The sequence below is a fragment of the Schistocerca nitens genome, chromosome 2, assembly GCF_023898315.1.
Source record: "Schistocerca nitens isolate TAMUIC-IGC-003100 chromosome 2, iqSchNite1.1, whole genome shotgun sequence".
Classification (NCBI taxonomy): domain Eukaryota; kingdom Metazoa; phylum Arthropoda; class Insecta; order Orthoptera; family Acrididae; genus Schistocerca; species Schistocerca nitens.
In genome coordinates, this window is record NC_064615.1 from 607,005,471 (window position 1) to 607,024,764 (window position 19,294).

The 19,294-nt window shown below is 44.5% G+C and overlaps 1 pseudogene; it reads right to left on the reverse strand.

Moving 5' to 3' along the window:
- Positions 1-17,398: 17,398 nt before the first annotated feature.
- On the reverse strand, positions 17,399-17,516 carry LOC126238611 (5S ribosomal RNA; annotated as a pseudogene).
- Positions 17,517-19,294: the final 1,778 nt, after the last annotated feature.

Consider the following 19,294-nt stretch of genomic DNA (forward strand, 5'->3'; position numbering starts at 1 on the left):
ACATTCCACAGATGTCTCGCGTAATGACCATAACCAGAAATTACGGAGACTTACCGACAGACAATCCTTCCATGCACCATTCATTGGAACAGATGCTACTCTCAAATGGTTCAAATGGCTCTGAGCACTATGGAACTTAACATCTGAGGTCATCAACCCCTACACTTACAACTACTTAAACCTAACTAACCTAAGGACATCACACACATCCACGCCAGAGGCAGTATTCGAACCATATCACCCGCGTGGTTCCGGACTGAAGCGCCTAGAACCGATCGGTCACAGCGGCCGGCGTTGCTACTCTTACCAGAGGAAAAATACTTCTTATTGTGACACACTGTTTCGTTGATCTATTCGGTAGTGATACTGAAACGAAGAGAGAGCTGTCTGTCGCAATTGGAACATCAGTTCGTGGATGATCCGTTCGCCAAAGATCATTCTATCGGAATGAGGGACAAATACTAGAATTGTCAAACCGTCGTCAGACATGAATTACACGAGCTTAATATTCTAAAAGTTGGCGGAGTATGTATATAGCACTATACAGACCGGAATAAGATGTCGGGATATTGTAAAGGTGAATAATATATCATTCCTGGCGACAAGGGCCCGTTTTATGGAATCAGCTCGGAAGACTTACGTATCCAGCTGCGTACAGTGTGAGTGTCATAGACAACCTGCGTGCGGGCAGATGTCTCGACTGCTCTGCCACGGTGCAATATGGGACGACCGATGCGTATTTCTTCCGTAGTGAGAGGGGCGTGTAGCAGCGGACTTAAGCTCCGGCACGCGTGCGCTCTGCGACGCTGTGGAGACCAGCGACATTGGAGAGCCCTATGTGACTTCCCAGTCGGTAAATATGACTAGAGCACTGCTCTAGATATGGAAAAAAGTATGTTAATAAAACATTAGGGAGGGCTTGTATCTCTGACAGCTACAATAGTATTTATTATTATTAATATTACTATATTCCTTTCTCAGACGTTATATCTGGATAAAAATGGAAAGTGACGCGGATCTTGATCAAGCGTGACTTCCTTTTAACTGTGTGGTATATGTTACATTGCATTTAGGAACTTTCGGGTAATTGAACATGTATCAATAATTACAGATTTCTGTAGTTGTATATATACGTTTGGATGTAGCTGTATTGCGTTGATGTACTGGTGGATATTTTGTGGTATGACTCCTGTAGTTGAGAGTAAAGTTGGTATAATGTCAACTTTATCCTGATGCCACATGTCCTTGACTTCCTCAGCCAGTTGGATGTATTTTTCAATTTTTTCTCCAGTTTTGTTCTGTATATTTGTTGTATTGGGTATGGATATTTCGATTAGTTGTGTTAATTTCTTCTTTTTATTGGTGAGTATGATGTCAGTTTTGTTATGTGGTGTTATTTTATCTGTTATAATGGTTCTGTTCCAGTATAATTTGTATTCATCATTCTGCAGTACATTTTGTGGTGCATACTTGTATGTGGGAACGTGTTGTTTTATTAGTTTATGTTGTATGGCAAGTTGTTGATGTATTATTTTTTCTACATTGTCGTGTCTTCTGGGGTATTCTGTATTTGCTAGTATTGTACATCCGCTTGTGATGTGATCTACTGTTTCTATTTGTTGTTTGCAAAGTCTGCGTTTATATGTTGTGGTATTTGGATCTTTAATAATATGCTTCCTGTAATATCTGGTGTTTACTGTTTGATCCTATATTGCAATTATGAATCCTTCCTTCTAACTGTATATATTGCCTTTTCTTAGCCATGTGTTGGATGCGTCTTGATCGATATGTGGCTGTGTTAGATGATACGGGTGCTTCCCATGTAGTGTTCTCTTTTTCCAATTTACTTACTTCGTATCTGTTGATGTTATGTGATCTAAAGGGTTGTAGAAGTGGTTATGAAATTGCAGTGGTGTAGCCGTTGTATTTATATGAGTGATTGCTTTGTGTATTTTGCTAGTTTCTGCTCGTTCTATAAAGAATTTTCTTAAATTGTCTGCCTGTCCATAATGTAGGTTTTTATTGTCGATAAATCCTCTTTCTCCTTCCTTTCTGCTTAATGTGAATCTTTCTGTTGCTGAATGTATGTGATGTATTCTGTATTTGTGGCACTGTGATCGTGTAAGTGTATTGAGTGCTTCTAGGTGTGTGTTACTCCATTTCACTACTCCAAATGAGTGGGTCAATATTGGTATAGCATAAGTATTTATAGCTTTTGTCTTGTTTCTTGCTGTCAATTCTGTTTTCAGTTTTTTTTTTAGTCTTTGTCTATATTTTTCTTTTAGTTCTTCTTTAATATTTGTATTATCTATTCCAATTTCTTGTCTGTATCCTAGATATTTATAGGCATCTGTTTTTTCCATCGCTTCTATGCAGTCGCTGTGGTTATCCAGTATGTAATCTTCTTGTTTAGTGTGTTTTCCCTTGACTGTGCTATTTTTCTTACATTTGTCTGTTTCAAAAGCCATATTTATATTATTTCTGAATACTTCTGTTACCTTTAGTAATTGGTTGAGTTGTTGATTTGTTGCTGCCAGTGGTTTTAGATCATTCATGTATAGCAAATGTGTGATTTTGTGTAGGTATTTTCCAGTAATGTTGTATTCATAATTTGTATTATTTAGGATGTTGGATAGTGGGTTCAGAGCAAGGCAGAACCAGAAAAAGACTTAATGAGTCTCCTTGGTATATTCCACGCTTAATCTGCATTGGCTGTGATGTGATATTATTTTAATTTGTTTGGATATTAAGTGTGGTTTTCCAGTTTTTCATTACTATGCTTAGGAACTGTATCAATTTAGGATCTACTTTGTATATTTCCAATATTTGTAGTAACCATGAGTGGGGTACACTATCAAAAGCTTTTTGGTAATCAATGTATGCGTAGTGTAGCGACCTTTGTTTAGTTTTAGCTTGATATGTCACCTCTGCATCTATTATCAGTTGCTCTTTACATCCTCGTGTTCCTTTGCAACAGTCTTTTTGTTCTTCATTTATAATTTTGTTCTGTGTTGTATGTGTCATTAATTTCTGTGTAATGACTGAAGTTAATATTTTGTATATTGTTGGTAGGCATGTTATGGGGCGATATTTAGCTGGGTTTGCTGTGTCTGCTTGATCTTTAGGTTTCAGATAAGTTATTCTATGTGTAAGTGTATCAGGGAACGTGTACGGGTCTGCAATGTAACTGTTAAATAATTTAGTTAGATGTGAATGCGTTGAGGTGAATTTCTTTAGCCAAAAATTTGCTATTTTATCTTTTCCAGGGGCTTTTCAATCGTGAGTAGAATTAATTGCTCGGGTGACTTCATGTTGCAAAATTATCACTTCAGGCATTTGTGGTATCATCTTGTATGTGTCTGTTTCTGCTTGTATCCGCCGTGCATGCCTGTTATGTTGTACCGGGTTTGACCATACGTTACTCCAGAAGTTTTCCATGTCTGTTATGTTTGCTGGATTGTCTATTTTAATGTGTGTGTGTTATCTATTGTCTGGTAAAATTTCTTTTGGTTTGTGTTGAGTGTTTGGTTTTGTTTCCTTCTACTTTCACTTTTTTTGTATCTTCTAAGTCGTTTGGCCAATGCTTGTAATTTCTACTTCTTTTCATCTAATTGCTGTATCGCTTCTTGTTGTGAGATTTTACCTAACCTTTTTCGTTTTTTTCTGACATTTCATTTCTTATAAATTGTGTTAGCTGTCCGATGTCTTTTCTCAGTTTTTCTATTCTGATCTGTAGCCTGTGTTGCCATGCTGGTTTTGTGGGTTTCTTCTGTGTGTTGGTTGGTTCTGATCTCTGCCTAGTGTGTATATTTAGTGTAGTGAGTGCTCCTATATAAACCAGTAGTTGTAACTCTTCCATAGTTGTGTTTTCATTTATTTTGTTGTGTATGAGTGTGTTGGTAGTTTTTATTGTTGTTTCGACCTGTGGGTTATTTGGCGGTCTATGCAAGAGTGGTCTAATGTCTGTATTTGTGTCTTTGTATTCTATATATGTCAGCTGAAATTTTTCTTCTATATCTAACATGTGTGTCACTTCGTGTTCTATTTGTGCTTGTTCTGGTAGCTGTCTTAAGATTTCGTTTTCCTCTGATTGTTTAATTGATGCATGTTGTTCTTTGTTTGTTTGCTCTGGTATGTGAGTCCATTTCTGTATTTTCTTCTTCGTCTGATTGCACATTATTTTGTTCCAGTATTTGTTGTACTTGTTGTTTGATGTTTCCTAATTCTGACTGGGGTATCCCGTTATTTTTGATTATCACACGGATCTGATCAGCTAGTCGTTGCTCTGTTAAAAATTTTAATTCTGGGTATCTGGTAATAAATGTTGTGTATACTTGTGATCTGTATCCAGTTGTGTTGGTTCCTAGGTTTGTTGCTTGGTAATAACAGAACATGAGGTGTCGGTTAACTTCATCTGACCATCTCATCGTCTGTCTTCGTTTTTCTTCTAGGGTGGTTGCAGGAAGCATATCCTGCAAAACACCTCTACTTGGATTTAAATCATTTTCCAGTTGGCTATCAGTGCCGTTACCATTGTGGGCGTGAATAGGGTTCAAGCGTCGTCCCCGACCATGACGGCGCTTGTCCGAGGCTTCTTTAGTTCTGTCCCGAACCAACTAATCACACTAAAAGGGGGGTTAGCCCTATCAGTGGTTTGTTCTTTTCGTCGCATTTTACGACTGGCCTCCACGGGGTTTATTATTATTATTATTATTAGTATTATCATGTGTCTGGAAAAATTAGAACACACTTAGTGTGTAGAATATACAATGCACATCGCAGTTTTGTAGTCTACTCAAAATAAGTTTCGTAATTGAACACGTTATTGTTACACGTCCCTTTCAAATCATTAAAGTTTGATTAGCCATCGTGGCTTGATGAGCCAATGCAGCCCATTTTTAACGCCACTGCACTCATTTCTTAAGACTGGTGGCCTATGCGGCAGTCGGAGCGCTCCCAGTGGCGAGTATTGGCATGTCGCACAACAGGCCCCCTCTGTAAGCAGCCACGGTCTTCGTCTCCTGTTTGCTTGCGTGTCCGATGGATGCACGACCCCCGACCCACCATTTCACTACTGAAAATAATACACAAGGCGTTGGTTGCTTGTTGCATCCTTACATGTGAAGAAGAAACGGTATTAGCAATGGTGCAGTGGCAGTGGAAACGGCAGGGTGGACCTGGATGAAATAATCACTGTATTGTATGCACACAAAGAAGCTGTCAGCTGCAGCTAACCTACATGACACGTTCCAGACAGCTGAAGAGTTGGTCTGTTATTTTGCTGGTTTTAAAATCAGTACATTCCGCACCTATTTCCTACCCTCGGTTGTGGTGCCAGCAGCAGCAGAGATAATAGTCCTGTGTAACTCCGCAGAAATGTCCCTACATTATTCTCCCACTGTTATATACAATTTCACGGTAATCTTATAGCGTTATATTCCTCATATTCCTCGTAGGTGACCTGATAGTGATGTCTCACACGATAATAATGCTGTGATAAATTCCTTGCAGTGAGAAAACGCAGCTAGAGCGTATGTGCCACATTGTGATAATTGTGAGACATTAAACTGTTTGGAGATCGGTGTCTTTTTTGACAAACACGCTGTAGATATATTTTGTTATTTGAAAGTCTTATATTTACATGTGGCCTCTTGGAAAATTGGAGAATCGTCACAAATAGTAATGAATTGCCCCTAACTGTAAATAGCGTCATATATTGGCTGCTAGCAGAAAATGCATAGTGGTGGTGTTTGTTGTACATTTAAAGTCCCGAATTAATGCGTGTATTCTTGAAGATTGCCAAACTTTCGACAGAACTGTAACAAATAGCCGCAGAGCTATAAACAGCGTCATATGTTGCAGAAAATACCACTGGTCATGATACTCTGCTGGAAATTGCGAAAAGCTAAGTTGAGACTATCACTTATATCTGCTTCTTCAGAACGCTTCATGGTATTCCACCGAGATAAAAAGTATGAATGCTATGTTATGCCTCACGATTCTGGGTGTCTGTAGAGTGATAGTGGTGATGGGGGACCGTTAAGAATTCATTATACGAAAGTGGGAGCGGATCACAAATTACGGCCATTAAGTTTTCAGGAACACTATGAAAATTTAGATAACTGGTATCAAATTAGGCTTGAAGCAGTTGGCACCTGAGTAAACATGAGCACAAGTGCATTACTCGGTAGCCATCATGTGTCATAAATTATGATAATTAAAATCACAATTTGAGCCATTTATTAAACTGTAAATAAACAAAAGTAAGTAGTCAGGTGAGCGGTTTGTTTACATACGGGTCATTAAATTAAGGTACGGCAAGGGGTCGTTTTTCTGGCGTTAGAGAACAATGAGTCGATTAGGGTAGAATCTGCATGGCTCTACTACTTGAATATTATACCTTTTGCAGATGATTACAACGAAATGATTGTAAACACTTACCAAAAAGTAAAGTTACACTTACGAGAAAGCTAACGTTTTTAGTAAAGTCTCGCATCGAGATTCCGCTGGAAGTGCGTTACGCCGGCTAGATGCAGTTCCCCGGTCGTGCGCACTACAGGTACCTAACAGCAGACAGCGGTATACAGCGCCATCCAGCTCTTGGTCGCAGACAGCAAGCCACAAATCTCCGGTGTTCGTGATTTTTAGGTGACTACTAGTAGGTATCGGCAGCTGAAGTTGGTAGTGTGTAGTTCAAGTGGTGTTAACTATATAGTTCAAGTGGTGTAGCGGAAAGAAAAAAAGAAGGAATGTTACAACTGGTTTCAACATCACAGGTCTGACCATTCGCTTATAAATCGTAGCCGACACGTAACTGTACGTCAGCCACAGTGGATTACAGGGAGGAGACCATCATATGCTGGATGCTGGTCGACTGACCATCAGCTGCCAATTTTTATACCTTGTCAGAAACGCGTGCCTTCGGAGCAAAGTTTAGACCCACTTCCGGTGGTCACATTCCCTTTACTTGTGAGTGGCACTTCAGGTTTAGGTGTGCTATTGGTGAGTAAATAAATGTAGTATGTTCTCATTAACAGCCGAGCCAAATTTTTAAATTATGACAGTGCATTTTCGCCAGTGTCTCGAACTACAACGACGGAAAAAAATCACAACAAGAAGAAGGAGTTGTGCGATATAAACGAAAGTTGTTAAGTGTGTTTCCACATCTAAAAGACGATGTATATCCAAATTTTGCAACAGTCGCATAAGAGTGAGAAAGTTGCTTTAAACATACGCTGCAACGGCCGTGAACGTTAGTTAACTTTGAGATTCGATGTGGTGACAATAATGCCATTAATACGGCGAAGATGCCATTATCAACACCTCACAGAGTTTCAACGAGATCATATAATAGCTCTACGAAAAGCTGATGTTCCATTAGTGAAACTGCAGAAAATCCTGGTAGCAATGTAGACACCGTTCGAGACTGCTCGCAGTGGTGGTCACGAGTAAGTACCGGGCTCTAGAAGGCCACGTGGCACCATCGATAGCGAAGACTGTCGTATTTGGCATCTGGCTCTGGCGCATCGTACTGCGTCTGCAACAACAATTTGAAAGCAGGTGGTGCGACAGTGACACAGTGAACTGTTACAGATACGTTCTTTCAAGGGTAGTTCCGAGACAGACGCCCTGTAGCGCGCATTTCGATGGCCCCAAACCACGCCGTTAGCGACTTCAGTGTTGTCAAAAGAGAGCTCATTGTCGGGCAGGGTGGAGGTCGGCTCTCTTTTATGATCATAGGTGGTTCTACCTCGGTGCCAGTGATGCCCGTGTGTTGTTTAGAAGGAGGACAGTCGAGGGCTGCCATTTTTATCCTGAGTGCGATATCGTATGACAGCAGGAGTACTCTCGTAACCATCCCAGGCGCCTTGACTGCTAATTTGTACGTCAATCCGATGATCCGAACCGATGCGCCGCCATTAATGAACAGCATTCCAAGGGGACAGTTAGTTTAATTCTGAAGACGACGCTCATAGTAGCGACGAAACCTGGTCAATTTTGACTTAATATTTGTGGCCGAGGGCTTATTTGTTCTAATATAATTCCAAGGGGAGTTTTCCAACAGGATAACGTTCACCCACATACCTCTGTTGTAGGCCAACGAGCTCTACAGAGTGCCGGCTGGAGTGGCCGAGCGGTTCTAGGCGCTTCAGTCTGGAAACGCGCGACCGCTACGGTCGCAGGTTCGAATCCTGCCTCGGGCATGGATGTGTGTGATGTCCTTAGGTTAGCTAGGTTTAAGTAGTTGTAAGTTCTAGGGGACAGATGACCTCAGATGTTAAGTCCCATAGTGTTCAGAGCCACTTGAGCCATCTACAGAGTGTCGACATGTTGCCTTGGCTAGCTCGATAAACAGATCTGTCTCCAATCGAAGACATGTGGGACATCAGCGGACGATAACTGTATCGTGATCCACAAACAGCATTAAGCGTTCCTAAACTGACCGACTAAGTGCATCAGGCATGGAACTCCATCCCGCAAACTGACATCCGGCACCTGTACAAGTGAATGCATCCATGTTTGCACGCTGGCATTCAACATTCTGGCAGTTACATCAGTTATCAATGTACCAGCATTTCACATTTGCAATGTCGTATCTCGCGCTTTCATTTACCCGCTATGTTAATGAATGAAATGTGTTACGTAGATAAATGTATTCTCAAAATTTCATTGCTCTACATTAATTATGTTTTAGTGTTGCGATCTTTTCCCTTTCAATAAATAACCACATTCGTGGAACAACTGAAGTCTTTCTGTTATGGGTTAAGTATATGTTAAATACTGATCTATACCTATCGTCAGCGGCTACTCGAGAACAGATTACTGTAATAAAGGGAATGGCTCCAGTGTTTGTTGGGCGAAAGCGGTCAGAAATGACCAAAATAATAATTTCGAGAGAATCTCTTGCGCCCGCGAGCCGTAGGCGTGGCATAAAAATTGCAGCAGTTCCAATGTGCTTTTAAACAGTCGTCGGCTCCTGTCACTGAAAATTGTGAAACAATTTTTCATCGCAACTTGTCATAAATAAACGAAGCGACGAGCGTCGTCCCATTGCAGCCGAAAAAAATGGAGGCGTGAAACAAAATGTTCCAAAAAAAGTGGGAGGGGGGGAGGTAGTCCGGTTGGATGGGTTAGGAGGAATGGAATTGTTCCGCTGCGCACCGGACTGTATGCTAAAGTCGGCAGCGGCGAAATGACCTGGAAACGACTGTTTAAACAGTTGGCGCGGCGCGGCGCACAGTTAACGCACCATCAATATTAATCCCGCGCCGCTCGGCCGACTTGTTTTGCATGCGACGTGGGAACTCGCGGGGAGGCCGCGGTGGTCGCGAAGCCCGCCGAGGAGGGACGCAGGGGCAGAGGTGCCGCAGGTGGGGGGGGGGGGGGGGGCAGCCGGCGCGACTGACTAATTAAAATGGCCAGGACGCGGCGCTGCACTGTCCGCTGTGATCTCTGCTCGATTATCCCGGCGGCATCGATCGCTGGTTTACAGAGATGCGGATGAGGGAGCCAGCGCCGTATTAGCGCGCCCGCAAAACAAACACAGACTGGCGGGGGAGGAGGGAGGGCGCCATTGTCCGGCACGGCGCGGCGCGGCGCCCCCTGCTGCTCGTTATCTGCCCGCGAGGCCGTCCGGCGCCTGCCAGAGATACCACCACTGGCTCGCCACGCCTCGCTGCAGTCGAGTCTTGCGTGCTTCGACAGTCACTCCCATTCCCAAGACTTCCGAACGGTGAGAAAAGAACCGCGATCCGTGATCCACGTACGCTGGGAGGAAAACAGAATGGTGCACCTGGAAAGAGACATCGAATTTAACTTTTCATAACTGGGATTCACAGTCACGTGAAATGTCTTTCAAGACATCGATTTTAATCCGATGACGGTATACCCCACCTGGGGGATAGTACATCTACATCTACATTTATACTCCGCAAGCCACCCAGTGGTGTGCGGCGGAGGGCACTTTACGTGCCACTGTCATTACCTCCCTTTCCTGTTCCAGTCGCGTATGGTTCGCGGGAAGAACGACTACCGGAAAGCCTCCGTGCGCGCTCGAATCTCTCTAATTTTACATTCGTGATCTCCTCGGCAGGTATAAGCAAGGCGAAGCAATACATTCGATACCTCATCCAGAAACGCACCCTCTCGAAACCTGGCGAGCAAGCTACACAGCGATGCAGAGCGCCTCTCTTGCAGAGTCTGCCACTTGAGTTTGCTAAACATCTCCGTAACGCTATCACGCTTGCCAAATAACCCTGTGACGAAACGCGCCGCTCTTCTTTGGACCTTCTCTGTCTCCTCCGTCAACACGACCTCATACGGATCCCACACTGATGAGCAATACTCAAGTATAGGTCGAACGAATGTTTTGTAAGCCACCTCCTTTGTTGCTGGACTACATTTTCTAAGGACTCTCCCAATGAATCTCAATGTGGCACCCGCATTACCAACAATTAATTTTATATGATCATTCCACTTCAAATCGTTCCGCACGCATACTCCAAGATATTTTACAGAAGTAACTTCTACCAGTGTTTCTTCCGCTATCATATAATCACACAATAAAGGATCCTTCTTTCTATGTATTCGCAATACATTACATTTGTCTATCTGCACCAAGTGGCTATCCGCTGCAGTTCTTCCTGCATTTCGCTGCAATTTTCTAATACTGCAACTTCTCTGTATACTACAGCATCATCCGCAAAAAGCCGCATGGAACTTCCGACACTATTTACTAGAACATTTGTATATATTGTGAAAAGCAATGGTCCCATAACACTCCCCCGTGACACGCCAGAGGTTACTTTAACGTCTGTAGGCGTCTCTCCATTGAGAACGACATGCTGTGTTCTGTTTGCTAAAAACTCTTCAATCCAGCCACACAGCTGGTCTGATATTCCGTAGGCTCTTACTTTGTTTATCAGGCGACAATGCGGAACTGCATCGAACGCCTTCCGGAAGCCAAGGAAAATGGCATCTACCTGGGAGCCTCTATCTAATATTTTCTGGGTCTCATGAACAAATAAACGAGTTGGGTCTCACACGATCGCTGTTTCCGGAATGCATGTTGATTCCTACAGAGTAGATTCTGGGTTTTCAGAAACGACATGATACGCGAGCAAAAAACATGTTCTAAAATTCTACAACAGATCGACGTCAGAGAAATAGGTCCATGGTTTTGCGCATCTGCTCGACGACCCTTCTTGAAGACTGGGACTACCAGTGCTCTTTTCCAATCATTTGGAACCTTCCGTTCCTCTAGAGACTTGCGGTACACGGCTGTTAGAAGGGGGGCAAGTTCTTTCGCGTACTCTGTGTAGAATCGAATTGGTATCCCGTCAGGTCCAGTGGACTTTCCTCTGTTGAGTGATTCCAGTTGCTTTTCCATTCCTTGGACACGGGTGTACTGATAATGGTTTCGACGCGTTCGCCAAGAGATAGCGTAGTGGCATAGCTACCAGAGCGCCATCTGTGTTTACCCTTTAACTGCGAATGCTCACAGCCAGAAGGCTCATACGACATTGGAATGACATCATTGTTGGATAGAACAGTGTTACCCTTACACCGCGATAGTAAGACCGAGATCCACCGGTGATGCTGTACTTCAACCTACCACAAGAGAAAAAAAGCTAGAAGGTTCAGTGTGGTGCAAGCGTTTTAAGCAAGCAGGCAACCATGCCATGGAGACGCAGCCGTCTTTCCCACAGCCAACTGAGTGAGTTTGAAAGGGGCAAGATTGTTTCCTTCCGAGTGCTGGGGAGGTGCTTTCGGATAACTGACATACTGAGTCAATTGTGCAACGACCATCACTGCCGCCGTCAGTGATCACGTGAACATTCACACGGCCGTAGGCTGCAGTCATGGACTGTGCGGCTGGTCCCGGTGGAGGATCGAGTCCTCCCTCGGGCATGGGTGTGTGTGTGTTTGTCCTTAGGATAATATAGGTTAAGTAGTGCGTGAGGTTAGGGACTGATGACCTTACCAGTTAAGTCCCATGATTTCACACACATTTGAACACTTTTTTGAACACGGCTCTAGAGGAAGTTCTGGACGTCCGTGCACCACAGACGCCCGCCAGGATCGTCGTCTTGTAAGGGCAGCAGTGGCACATCCCACAGCTACCACAGTACAGATAAGAGGGCTTATGAAGCCACACGTGTCACCACGAATTGCTGCAAACCGGTTATTAGCAATTGGACAACAGACACGCACACCTCTGGCCCGTCTTCCACTCACACCACAGCGCTGACCCGCACGGCTCGACTGATGTCGTCAGAGAATGACAGAATGACTTGAAATGGAGCGACATGGTCTTCAGCGATGAAAGCAGATCCTGCCTGCAAGCCAGTGGTGCTCGATGGCGCTTGAATGTTGTCTCATAGACACACTGGCCCTACCCCAAGCCTTACGGTCTTGCGTGCGATGAGACACAACTGTCGTTCATCTTTTGTGCTTCTGGAGGGGACGCTAACCAGCGCTCGGTACGTGCAGAGTGTTGTTAGACACGTTCATTCGCCGTTCTTGCAGCAGGAAGGTGATGCGCTGTTTCAACAGGATAATGCTCGCCCACACACTGCCCGTGAAACTCAACGTGCTCGGCAAGAAGTACAGCGACTTTCCTCGTCAGCACGATCTCGGCACTTGTCTCTCATCGAGTCTCCAATCGAGGATGTGTGGGATTTGATGGGACGAGAAGTGACTCGCGTATCTCGTCAACCAACAACTCCTACCGTACTACGTCAACAGGCCGAGCAGGCGTGGGATGATGTGTTCCGGCACAGTATTCGCTATCTGTACGATCGACTACATGTCAGAGCCAGCACCTGTATTGCTACCCGTGTAGGCTACACCTCGTACCAACACGGGTGTTTCTGCGTAGGTCGATACCTGGTACATCAGAACCGCTTGACCTGTTGATCTGTACATGTGATCACTTCATGTGCTCCATATGCACTGTTGCAACAATAAATCTTGAGTTATTGGAGACATCTAGAATGATGTACTAGTTATCTTTCTCCGGCAATTGCCGCGCGGGGTAGCCGCCCGGTCTCAGGCGCCGTGTCACGGCTGGCGCTGCTCCCCCCGTCAGAGGTTCGAGTCCTCCCTCGGGCATGGGTGTGTGTGTTGTCCTTAGTGTAAGTTAGTTTAAGTTAGATTAAGTAATTTGTAAGCATAGGGACCGATGACCTCAGCAGTTTGGTCCCATAGTAACTTGCCACAGATTTCCAAATTTTTGGGCGATGAAAGTAGTTCCTGCCTGCAAGCCAGACTTTCAACTACCAAGACGAAGTTGTCGTTCCATTAACCTGGATGAAGTATTTTAAAATAAATATTCAGACTAGAGAAAATTGAGACATTTTCATAAAGAAGGGAGATATGTTAACATGGAAAAGAACTTTTTTCTGTAAGTACTTATTTTATCAGAATGCAGAAACAACGGCAGAAGATCACTGAGGACTCATCCAATCACTTACAGTCTGGCATCTGTCTTACCCGCAGTTAATTTTATGTGGCCGTTCCATATGCATATCTTCAGATCTTTTAAGGATATAAATGCGAATAACACTGGCAATCCTGGTAGAAACAAAACAAAGGCGAAGGTCCCGAGTACGAGTCTCGGTCGGGCACACAGTTTTAATCTGCCAGGAAGTTTCACATCAGCGCACACTCCACTGCAGAGTGAAAATCTCATTCTAGAAACATTATCCTTCCTTTCAAGTTTGGCAGACCTTCTGTGAAGTTTGGAATGTAGGCAACGAGGTACTGCCGGAAGTTAATGCTGTAAGGACGAGTCGTGAGTCGTGCTTGGGTAGGTCAGTCGGTAGAGCACTTGCCCACGAAATGCATCCCCTCCAAGTTCGCTTCTAGGTCCGTCACACAGCTTCGATCTACCAAGAAGTTTCAGATGTACTCCTGCCTGCAAGCAGTATGTTAAGCTCTTCCCCCTTTGCTTCAGTAGTCCAGGAAAGTATCGCCGGTAATAATTGACCATACCTAGAAACCTGTGCAGCCCTTTGCATGTTGCCGGCAAAGGCATGTCATGCACGAACTGTTGAGACCCGACCTGTTCGAGAGGCCTGCTGCCGAGATTAAATGTCCTAAAACCTGGACCCCTGTCTTGCCGAAAACACACTTCACTTCATTAATTACACCGAAATCTTGTAGGTGATGAAAAAGTTGCCTTAGGTGTGAGGCATGCTCTTCCGCGATTGCAGAGAATATGGAACTGTCGCCCGTGCAGCATTCCGCAAAACGAAGGGCATGAAGCTGAATTGAAAAAGCCCGAAAGGTGTTGATAGAGCCGTTTTCTGCACATATTCTGGTATTACAGGAATTTGTAAACATGTCCTTTTACGGACAGTTACGCTAGATATTTGAACTTGTGTGATGGCGTAGTTGATGTCCGTCACCAGAGGTACGGGGTACCGATGAGGAACAGTAATGCCATTAAATGCTCTGTAATCCAGCCACAATGGCCAGGTTCCCTCTTTTTTGCTCTGAATGTGGGGTTGGCATGCCCAAGAACTATTAGAACTGTTCATGATACCTGCTTTCAGCATATATTTGAAACCCGCAATTTCTGCTGGGAGCTTGTGAGACGGGAGCCTCCATGGCCTAGAAGCCACGGGCTGTCCGTGTCTAGTGTTGATGTTGTGAATTGTCGTGTGGTACCTCATTCCGTCAACGATGACCTGACGGGTAAGTGATGGAAATTCCTTTAGCAGACGACCGAAGAGATCGCTGTCCTAAACCGCCGTGATAATTTCCGACGAGTGAAAGAAGTTCCGGTCTCACCATTTAGTTTCATTTGACTCTTCATCTACCATAACATCGATCAGGCGGCTGTTCACCATGTTCGGCGACAGACTAAAATGCAGTAGAAAATCTGCGCCGAGTATAGGGTCGGCAACATTGACGACAGTAAACGTCCACGTAATTTCATGACGAAGTGATAGATCCAACGTCGTCGTTTGTTGGCCACGTGTCAATGTGAGAGGCGTTAGCTGCAGTGAGCATATGCTGCGTAGGCGCCTGTCTCTCTGCCTTGCTTCGTGGACGCACACATTGTTAGTGATGAACGGATGAGCCGGCCGCTGGTGGCCGAGCGGTTCTGGCGCTACAGTCTGGAACCGCGCGACCACTACGGTCGCAGGTTCGAATCCTGCCTCGGGCATGGATGTGTGTGTTGTCCTTAGGTTAGTTAGGTTTAAGTAGTTCTAAGTTCTAGGGGACTTATGACCTCAGCAGTCGAGTCCCATAGTGCTCAGAGCCATTTGAACCATTTTTGAACGAACGGAGGAGTCCTCTAACGTTCGTCTACTGTGTTTTGGTAGCCGCAAGTATTAGTATACTGCCGAGCTACTTCCTCTAAACGGCTGTGATACAAGAGCTATTGCGATGAAGTTGCGTCAGATCTGCGTTTATTTTACTTCCGTTGCCTTATCCGATGTACAGAAGCACGCTGACAGTGACGTCGAATTGCGTTGTTCCGATAGCTTCAAATTTAGCCGCGCAGCCTGATCTTCCAACTTCTCCGTTCCTTTTTTCCCTGCGTTGGTGCATCTGCGCCAGTTGCTATGCGATTCTGTCTCCGTATTAAAATGTACTACTTCAAATCTTGTTACGTGATTTATGTCGGCTACATTTTCTGTTATAAGAGTCGAGGGACATGAAAGGGAAGCAGCGGTTGGGAAGGGAGTAAGACAGGGTTGTAGCCTCTCCCCGATGTTATTCAATCTGTATATTGAGCAAGCAGTAAAGGAAACAAAAGAAAAATTCGGAGTAGGTATTAAAATCCAAGGAGAAGAAATAAAAACTTTGAGGTTTGCCGATGACATTGTAATTCTGTTAGAGCAGTTGAACGGAATGGATGCTGTCTTGAAGGGAGGATATAAGATGAACATCAACAAAAGCAAAACGAGAATAATGGAATGTAGTCGAATTAAGTCGGGTGATGTTGAGGGTATTAGATTAGCAAATGAGACACTTAAAGTAGTAAAGGAGTTTTGCTATTTGGGAGCAAAATAACTGATGATGGTCGAAGTAGGGAGGATATAAAATGTAGACTGGCAATGGCAAGGAAAGCGTTTCTGAAGAAGATAAATTTGTTAACATCGAATATAGATTTAAGTGTCAGGAAGTCATTTCTGAAAGTATTTGTATGGAGTGTAGCCATGTATGGAAGTGAAACATGGACGGTAAATAGTTTGGACAAGAAGAGAATAGAAGCTTTCGAAATGTGGTGCTACAGAAGAATGCTGAAGATTAGATGGGTAGATCACATAACTAATGAGGAAGTATTGAATAGGATTGTGGAGAAGAGAAGTTTGTGGCACAACTTGACCAGAAGAAGGAATTGGTTGGTAGGACATGTTCTGAGGCATCAAGGGATCACCAATTTAGTATTGGAGGGCATCGTGGAGGGTAAAAATCGTAGAGGGAGACCAAGAGATGAATACACTAAGCAGATTCAGAAGGATGTAGGTTGCAGTAGGTACTGGGAGATGAAGAAGCTTGCACAGGATAGAGTAGCATGGAGAGCTGCATCAAACCAGTCTCAGGACTGAAGACCACAACAACAACAATATTTTCTGTTTGAACATCTTCTGGAATTTCGAGCCGAATTGTCGCTGTTGCATCGGCTTTCTTCGCCTGTTCTCGCAGTAGTAACACCAGATCACGTAGAGCACTTAAAGGTCACAACATCTGTGATGGCGATCAGGTGCTACCTGTTGCTCGTTAAAAGCTTTTTTCAACCGAATCTCTGGTGCCAAAGTACAACGACGCATCAGCGAATAGTAGCGTTGCTCTAGAATATCTTCGATTTTCTCTATAACTGTTCCTTCTAAGTGCTCTACAGTTATTACATATTTGTCTTCGCCTGCACGCATTCCATGTTGCTGGAAGATGTATTCTATACGCGTGGACCACGGCCGTGGACTATTACGCCAGAAGTGGGAGCTTGAAGTGAGCCAGTCTGTTCGCTCTGTACCAATCTTACTGACTGCTGCTGGCCATTGCTCACTGAAGCGTAGGTGAAGACGTGATTGGCTCTGCTGTAACTACTCTCTCCGTCGAAAGAGGTGGTGCGTTTGCCATTATCGTTTGCGAAGAAAAAAAAAATTTCAGTTCCGACTCTCTTCTTTATCAAATCACACTGGGTTCACCACTATGGGTAATTATAACTTAACTCCTCCGGAACAGGCCATGAATGCCCAACAGTACCGACCGGCTGCCGTGTCATCCTCAGCCAACAGGCGTCACAGGTTGCGGATATGGAGGAGCGTGTGGTCAGCACACCGCTCTCCCGGCCGTATGTCAGTTTCCGAGACCGGAGCCGCTACTTCTCAATCAAGTAGCTCTCAGTTTCCCTCACAAGGGCTGAGTGCACCACGCTTGCCAACAGCGCTCGGCAGACCGGATGGTCACCCATCCAAGTGCTAGCCAAGCCCTACAGCGCTTAAATTCGGTGATCTGACGGGAACCGGTGTGACAACTGTGGCAAGGCCGTTGGCATGGGTAATTATGCTGTGAATAATACAATTACCACGTAACTCACCCGCGAAAGTAATCTGTAAGTCTTTTTATTGAAACTCAGTTGGTCACTATTAACTATTCAAAGAAAGATATATAAATTCTACATTGTAAATAAACGTTCTTTGTTGTACCAAAGCTCCATTCTCTGCCTTTTGTCCGCCTGTGTGCACAGCCACAAAGATCGCCAGAGACTCCTTAATTCTGCTGTCACAGAAACATGGCATTTGCACCACGATACTGGTCTCGTAGTCTTTAATTTCATGATTATATTCGAGGCCCTGCTCGGTGTCAGCTGATGTTCATGGTTCTTTTAGTCGGGTGTGTTACTTATGTTCTTCGCATCTCTCCTGGACAGTAGCGATAGTCTGTCCAACGTAAGTCATACATTCTATGATGAAAAGTATCCCGACACCGGCTGAAATTGACGTCCAAGTTCGTGGCGCCCTCCATTGGTAATGCTGGAATTCAATATGGACTTGGCCCACCATTAGCCTTCATGACAGCTTCCCTTCTCGCATGCATACGTTCAATGAGGTGCTGGAAGGTTCCTTGAGGAATGGCAGTCCATTCTTCACGGAGTGTTGCACTGTGGAGAGGTATCCCTGTCGTTAAGTGAGGCCCGGAGCGACGTCGGCGTTCCAAAGCATCTCAAAGGTGTTATATAGGATTCGGGTCAGGCCAGTCCATTACAGGGATGTTATTGTCGTGTAACCACTCCGCCACAGGTCGTGCATTATGAACAGGTGCTCGATCGTGTTGAAAGATGCAATCGCCATCCCCGAATTACTCTTCAACAGTGGGAAGCAAGAAGGTGCTTAAAACATCAGTGTAGGCCTGTGCTATGATACGGCCACTCAAAACAAGAAAGGGTGCAAGCCCCCTCCATGAAAAACATCACCGCTCCCTAACACCACCGCCTCCGAATTTTACTTTTGTCACTACACACGTTGGCAGATGACGGTCACCGGGCATTCGACATATCCACACACTGTCACAGCAACGCCACATTATGTACTGTGACTCGTCACACCACACAACATTTTTTCCACAGTTCAATCGTCCAATATTTACGCTCCTCACACCAAGCGAAGCGTCGTTTGGTATTTACCGGTGTGATGTGTGGCTTATGAGCAGCCGTCCGACCGTGAAATCCTAATTTTCTCACCTCCCGCCTAACTGTCATAGTACTTGCAGTGGATCCTGACGCAGTTTGGAATTCCTGTGTGATGGTCTGGACATACGTCTGCCTATTACACATTACGATTCCCTTCAACTGTAGACGGTCTGTGTCAGTCAACAGACGAAGTCGGCCTGTGCGCTTTTGTGCTATACATGTCCCTTCACGTTTCCACTTCACTATCACATCGGAAACAGCTGACCTAGGGATGTTTAGGAGTGTGGAAACCTTGCATACAGACCTATGACACAAGTCAGACCTATGACATCCAATTAGCTGACGACGTTCGAAGTCCGTGAGTTCCGCGGAGCGCCCCATTCTGCTTTCTCACGATGTCTAATGACTACTGATGTCGCTCATATGGAGTACCTGGCAGTAGGTGGCATCACAATGCACTTAATATAAAAAACGTATGTTTTTGGAGGTGTCCGGATGCTTCTGATCACATAGTGTGCCACATTAGCATGGAATACGATACACATGCAGCTTTCGGGGACCTAGATCATCTTTAACACTACAAAGAACGTTTTTCATTTTAGTTTAAGGGAGCGAAATACACTGGAAGCTACGTTTCCATAT